We start from the raw sequence: 6993 nt of genomic DNA, 5'->3' as shown, positions 1-6993 counted from the left end.
AGTACAAAGTAGAGACTCTGAGCCGCCACTTTAAGAGAACATTTTACATTTTAGAAGTGGTGTCTTTCCGGTTTGTTAGTAGGACTGATTACAACGTTCTAGTATAATGTTGTATAGAGTAAATAAAAAAGGTGTATATTTACAGTATTCCATTTTATCCATGCAGCACTCGTACTTTCAGAATGATTATAATACATTGTGTATGAATATTACGGTAGACGATGACGTATGGCAAAACTTATGGTGGAAATCTCCATAGACATTCAATTTGACATAAATCTATGGGAAAGAAAATGTAAATGCCAATATCTACGCAAATAAAACTACACAAGAATGTTGTACATAATTGTACATAATTGTATTTAGGCCTAAGGTTGTCGTGTTTCGTTTTGCCTGAATGCGCTGCCATGTTTACGAAGTGCAACATTGTCTTGCATAATTTCTACCATCTTCCACAAGCGCCTATCTCTTACACCAGACAAATTGCTGCTCTATGGGGTTTGTGTGTATTACATTTGCAAAATAGTTCACTTAGCAAGCTGTAAGAGTTAACATGCTAATCCATTCCATGTTTAGATTGGTTCTAACTATCCAAAAGAAGTAAAAACAAACATAACTTTTGAAGTTGCACAAAACTTGGATGTAAAACGAAAAAGTTATGATGTTTCACTTTTTCCTATAGAACAGTAATATTATTGGTCAAAGTCATGTATGAAAGAAAGAGTTGACCACAGAAATATGGCGTAATTGGTCAATTTCATGTATGAAACAAGAGTAGACCACAGCAATGATAACGCATTGGGATCACAAGTCTGTCATTGCTGACATTGATTGCGAGGATGTAATTTATTGGTACGAACACAGGCAATACCAGGTCTGGTCACGCTACATTCTTTTTGTGTAGGATGTATGTAACTTTCACAAAGTTTGCGTCAATATGATTTGCACATCGATCAAGTCGTACGAAAAAAAAAAAAACAGAAAATACTTACAAAGTGAATTTTGTACAAAATGAGAAATTACTAGTAGGGCCTACCTTGTATCTATCTTGTCTCAAACAATGTGTGGTTAGGTATTCAGTTAAAATATATTTATTCAGTTTTTTAGAGTAATTGTGTTTATCATGAATATTTTAATATGTGTGCGTTCAAATAAATTGAAAAGAATCCTCCCAGTTCACCAGTCGTCCTTAGTCTATTCTTCTTTCAGCGAAGCACACATGATTATCTAGTGCTGAAGGATTCCCTTATTAACCATGGTTCCTTCCTGTTTCCATGGAAACATGCAGAAGTTGGGGTTTTTTCGGGATTCTCATCGCGGAAGAAATTCAATATGATTGTTTCCGTGTACCGGCAGCAATTGTCCGTGGGCCAACAAAGCGTGTTTTCTCCTCTATATACTTTAAAACCAGAAATTTTCGCAGCCCTAAAATTTTTGCAAATTTCGCGAGGAGCCAAGATTCGCGAGATTAAAGGGATAGTACAGTATTGGTGGAGATGAAAATTGGGCTTTTAACTTTTTGTAAGATACCAAGAAAAACACTTATGAACTAGTACAGAGCATACCATTTAGAGAAATTCAAAGTTTATTTGATGAAAATCGGGTTTGGAATGACTGAAACATCCTAAATCAAAGTAAAACAAAGCGATCGTAATAAAAGGTGGGTCCCACACTTTATTAGAATCGCTCTGTTTTGGATATCTCAGCCATTTCAAAACCAATTTCCATCAAATAAACGTTGAATTCCTCATTAAATTACATGCTCTTTCATATTTCATAAGAGGTTTCTCATTATCTCACCAAAAAATGTTAGAAACCTGAACTTAGGTCTCAACCAAAACTATACGATTCCTTTAAAATACATGCGAAAATTCTTCCCTAAACATGTTTGAAAACACATCGCTTTGATTCTCGATTGTGTTTTTGGTTATGTATGAAAACAACTACTGAATTACTGATCAATTTTGCTTAACTATTGCTTTGATGTAACGGTAATTCTTTGGAATTTAAGAATCTAGAGATATGCGATTTTTGCATTATTCCATTTCAGAATATAATCTTGAAAAGAATGGAGTTTGATGTGTGTTGATATTGGAGATATAGTTCAGGACTGGGTTGTGTCTTTAAAGAGTTGAGGATGGGAGTCACAATGGTCTGAGTTGGAGAATCGATAGATTTCCACTCTTGAGTATGAGGATCCAGATACAATATTGTAGCACAGTAGCGGGTGAGACTCCTGACTTCCAACCAGGGTCCCGAGTTCGAATCCCGTCAAGTGCCTGTACGTCCATGAACATGATGTTTTATTCGTGATGTCCCTCTCGACCCTGGGTGCGGGTATCTTGCAATGCTAAGGTAATGATAACGGCGAGGGCCTCTAGTCAATACTGGTAGAAACAGTGCAAAAAGTGAAGAGACTATACTGGATAAAGAAGATCATTATTTTGCTAATTTTGCTAAGGAAGATGTTTAAGGAAGATGCTTTTTAGTGGGTTCCTCATATTGCACGTCAATTATACGTCCTTATTGTGCAATTTTGTTTCAAACTGACCATTGTGTTAAAACATTTCTTCAAAATCAAATGGAATATAAAACTTGTATGAAATGTGGAATATGGAACATGAATATAAAAAAAAGTGAGGACTTCCCTATTTGGAGGTGACCACAGGTTGTGGTCACCTCCAGTTAGGAGTCGAGATATTTTGATAAATATTGCAACTGATTGACAAATTGCCCTTCATTTCATTCATAAATAAATACTGACTATTCAGTGAGTGAGTAGTAGTCGTGATGGAATTGAAAAATAGAAAGCAGCGGCATACATACTCGCTTGAGACTTGAATTTGACGCAGTACCCTCTGCTATAAGGGAAAGGAATCACCACTGATTATCGGGTGGAAGCCCGGTAGTCAATAGAGAATCTGACCTCTGTCTAATGATCTCTAGGTCCTTTTTTGTCGCATTCCACCAGAGTTGTATGTCCATGATTTGTTTGCTTGTTTGTTTGTTTGTTTGTTTGTTTGTTTGTGTGTTTGTTTGTTTGTTTGTTTGTTTGTTTGTTTGTTTGTTTGTTTTATATCTAGGCCTACTATCTTTTTTCAATCAGTTGCAATGATAGAAAGGTTTGTTGTTTTGGGGAGAATAATGTGGATGCCATGCCTTGTGTGCTGGAGTAGTTCTTGGAGAATGGGGAGAGTGTGTGGTGTGTGTGTGTTTTATCGTCCTCCTACTACTATACTACGTGTATTTTGTTTGATATGTGCTGTTGACAAAGTGGGCTTTTCAAGGACATTTTTCGTCTGCCTGTTTCAAAATCTTTTCGTATTGTCTGAGCATCGACGCGAGAGGGCGTGAGCCAGAATTGCAAACCTTCAGAGCGTAAGTGCGTCTCTACTGATGATCACCTATGATGAGGGGAGAGATTACAAAATGGCTACCTTTTGGTGTTTCACCTAAAGGAATTGGGGTTACATTTTAGATAATGTTACCATGGTTGTTGTTACACTTACTTGTTCGTATTTTTCTGTCGCGCCACTGTTCTTCTGAATCGTCTGTTTTTGTTTCCGATCAGAAGCTGTGACTGTGCTGTTAACGTTGGTGTTTGAGTGATCATTGATTACAGGTATTGCTCGTACTCACGTAAATTTTGTTCTCTCTCGTCGCAATTGAGTTTTCTGTAGTTTTCGTGTCGTGGCACTTGTTTTTACAATCGAGCACTTACGGTGGATTCTAGTTATGGTGTCACAATAGGTAAAGAGGGCGTGGGATGGCCCGCTGTAGGTCTTCTTTACCGTGAGCCGTCTGTTGTTGTAGTTTCGTTCTATCTTCTCCAGTTTAGGCCTATACCCAAATCGTTAGGTCTCTTTAGTTGGCTAGAAACTTTTGAGTACGATAGAATTCGATTGATTCTTTGAGGAGTCGTCTATGAAGACAAGAGTCTTCTACAGGAGGAGACCTTTTCAAACAGTGCCTTTCTCTTTGTGTCTGGTGAGGAATTCTGCATGTTGTTGGTATCTCGTTGTTTTCAAGCTTCTGTGTTGCACGGTTCATTACGTCATCATTTGTGTGTCATTGTACTGAGTCTTGTCACCGGTGTTCTAGGCCCAGTGATTGGAGTGCGACAGCAGACATTGTATCCAAATATGTACACCCTTTCTCTATACATCCCGTTGAACTGTCCCGAATCATGCCGTCAGTTATGTGCTTTACTAATGCCATTGCTGTTCACATTCACGGTAGATCTGACGATGGGCCGCAAGCTTTAAAAAAAAAAGCGGGTTAATGGAAACACGGGGGATATCCATTAAGGTCTCATCGTTCTGTTGTCGCTAAATATCAATTATAAATGTGTACATATTTATCTATTTATGCGTACATTCATGTATGAGTGTGTTTGTTGAGTTCGGTCAGTAAGCTCATTCACATGATTAGAATTAACAAAAAGAAAATAAACCTCGGGGATTACTAGTACGTAATGTTTTGAAGCGGGACTAAAAACTCGTCTTCATTGCCACTGTAGAGGACACAGCGATTTGGTGAAATATGCCCTCTGTTGGCTGAGATGGATCATAGCCTCTGTCAATGGCTGTTACGACTACTGCCATGACTTCAAACAGGTCTTGTGGACGATACCTCTCATTACTCTTATCAGAGATGACTAATCGTCAATTCCTATTGGCTAATAATCAATCTGTCGAATGAAGAAACGGCGTGGGTTCATCCAAGTATGAGAAACTCATCAGAATCTATCGAAACTCTATCTTGTCTTTGCTGTTAAGATCAGCAAACCTCGACATTTTCTATAACACCCTGTTACACACGTTCGTGCTAAAATTGTAATCAGAAGAGAGAGAGAAAAAAAAAAGATCTCTGTAAAACACGTGACAGATTCAATATAGATTGTGTTGGGTATTCTATAGTATACATATTATCTCACTTCCATCCTTAAAATGAAATGGAAAGTTTTCAACTCATACTCCGTTCAGAGGTTCTTGGAAGGAGACCTCTGATTGTTTATTTATCCATTTATTCTCCATTTCACATTTAAAAATACACAGAAAGATATATAGTTAATACATGGATTGTGCTCACTGTTGCAGTCTATAGTGCACACAATGCTCAAAATTGCTATTATAATGTATAGCAAAATGTTATATTTGAACATACACGCAAATGCTGGTCATTTCATTCCCCCTTCAAAACTAAAACAGTAAAAACAAAATAAATTAAAGCATCTCGAAATCATCTCTGTTTTATGAAAAGAAAAAGTTAACCAGTCGGGGTTTTTTATATATAAAGAAAAGAATGTTCAGATAAATATACATTTGGAAGGGCCGAGCACTATATGAAAAGCAAAAATGAACAGTACTTAGATATTTCTACTTTCCTGGCTTGTCACTTAGGCATGACTTTTACTTTCATTTTGTCATAGCACTTTTTGACAACAAAGAGATGGAAATTGGAAAAGTTTGTTTTCAGGAATAGAGATGAGACTTATATATTACGTTTAATTTTAATAAACAATACGTTTAATATATTTCCTTTGATACGCACATCTTTATCATATTGATTCTGATCCCCCTTCCTCTTATAAAACTACCACCCCTTCCACAACGCAACTCAGCCATGGCGCAATCATCCACAATCCCCGTTGGACCTCACTGCCGTTGCGGTACGGCGGCCAGCATGTGTGCGGGCCAGTTCGCTGTATCCAAGCTCTATTCATCGCAGGCGAAGCACCCAGCAAATCAAGGGAGTGGTTCGCTCGCGAGTTCCGGGGCAAGCAACAGCAAGAGGATTTTGCAAAGGCCGACTACTGTCGTCTGCACGGTGTGGCGGGAAAAGTTTTTGATTGTCACTGAGAATTTACATTCTTATACTGGAGTAGCTATAGCATTCATATTGTGTGCAATGGTGTGAACATGGTGTCGAAATTGGGAGAATGACTCGCTGGTTCTGGCCAGTCCCTTTAGCGGCTACAATGACCGCGACCGGTGGTCACAACGCAATGCGATCCGCCATGACGAGGATGAAGGCAAGTTACAATACACTGCTTGTTTGGATAAACATTATCTGCTGTTGTAGTCTTGAATTTGTGAATTATCATAATATTTTCGTCAATAACCTTTCTATGTGTCTCATGGAAGAATGCACGCTTAGTCCTTCTATATAGCGTGTTCTATGAGCTCGTCTCAGTTGGTATGAGATAAATGCAAAAAATAATTAAAATTATCTCAGTACGAGACAAAGGGTCTAGAAATAGTTGTTAGAGTGGCGACTATCTTCAGTGTTATTAGCTCTGAAACTGGAGAGATGTATTCGTGTGGTCTATAGATTTAGTGCCGAAAAGCGCTGGCGTGTCGTTCCAATCTATAAGATGCAATGTGAACAAATTATAACCCTATTCATAAGATGTGAATGCGGAACTGGACCTGTATGTACCAGAGTCTAATTCGGTGGAAGGTAGCCTATCCTACATTAATAATGAACCCCTTCCCTGTTACTTCACAAGGATCTTGAAATCATTTTTTTTTTTTTTTTTGGTTTGGGTCAAGTCACTACACATTTTAGGAAGGCTTCTTCGAGCTGCGAGTGACGGCAAACGAAGTTTGCATAGGGGATACGTTGAAGAGGAGTGGGAGTTTGATAGTGTTTTTGAATTTAGTGTCCAAAATGAGAACATGACATTTTTGCCAATGCCGCTAGGAGACACCTTCCCTACCTTGTCCGTAGGATTTAAATCACAAAAGCTGCAAAAACAGGTGCATAAATTGCAAATTGTAACCTGTCAGAAAAATAGAATCACCCATGACCTCAAATAACTACAACACAATACACCCCCCCCCCCCCCCACATCGCCCCGCATTAATGAAGTAGTGACAGGTGAAAGATGTATTCAAAATTGTGCACATTCTTTTCACAGCCTATACAACAAGCTGGCCAGTGCACCTGTTTCACTTAAGTAATGCAGACACTGGGCCGGATGCATAAACG

This window comes from Diadema antillarum, unplaced genomic scaffold, assembly GCF_040938485.1.
Source record: "Diadema antillarum isolate AM-2024a unplaced genomic scaffold, OU_Dant_1.0 scf00000099, whole genome shotgun sequence".
NCBI classification, from domain to species: domain Eukaryota; kingdom Metazoa; phylum Echinodermata; class Echinoidea; order Diadematoida; family Diadematidae; genus Diadema; species Diadema antillarum.
This window is presented reverse-complemented; position numbering follows the sequence as displayed.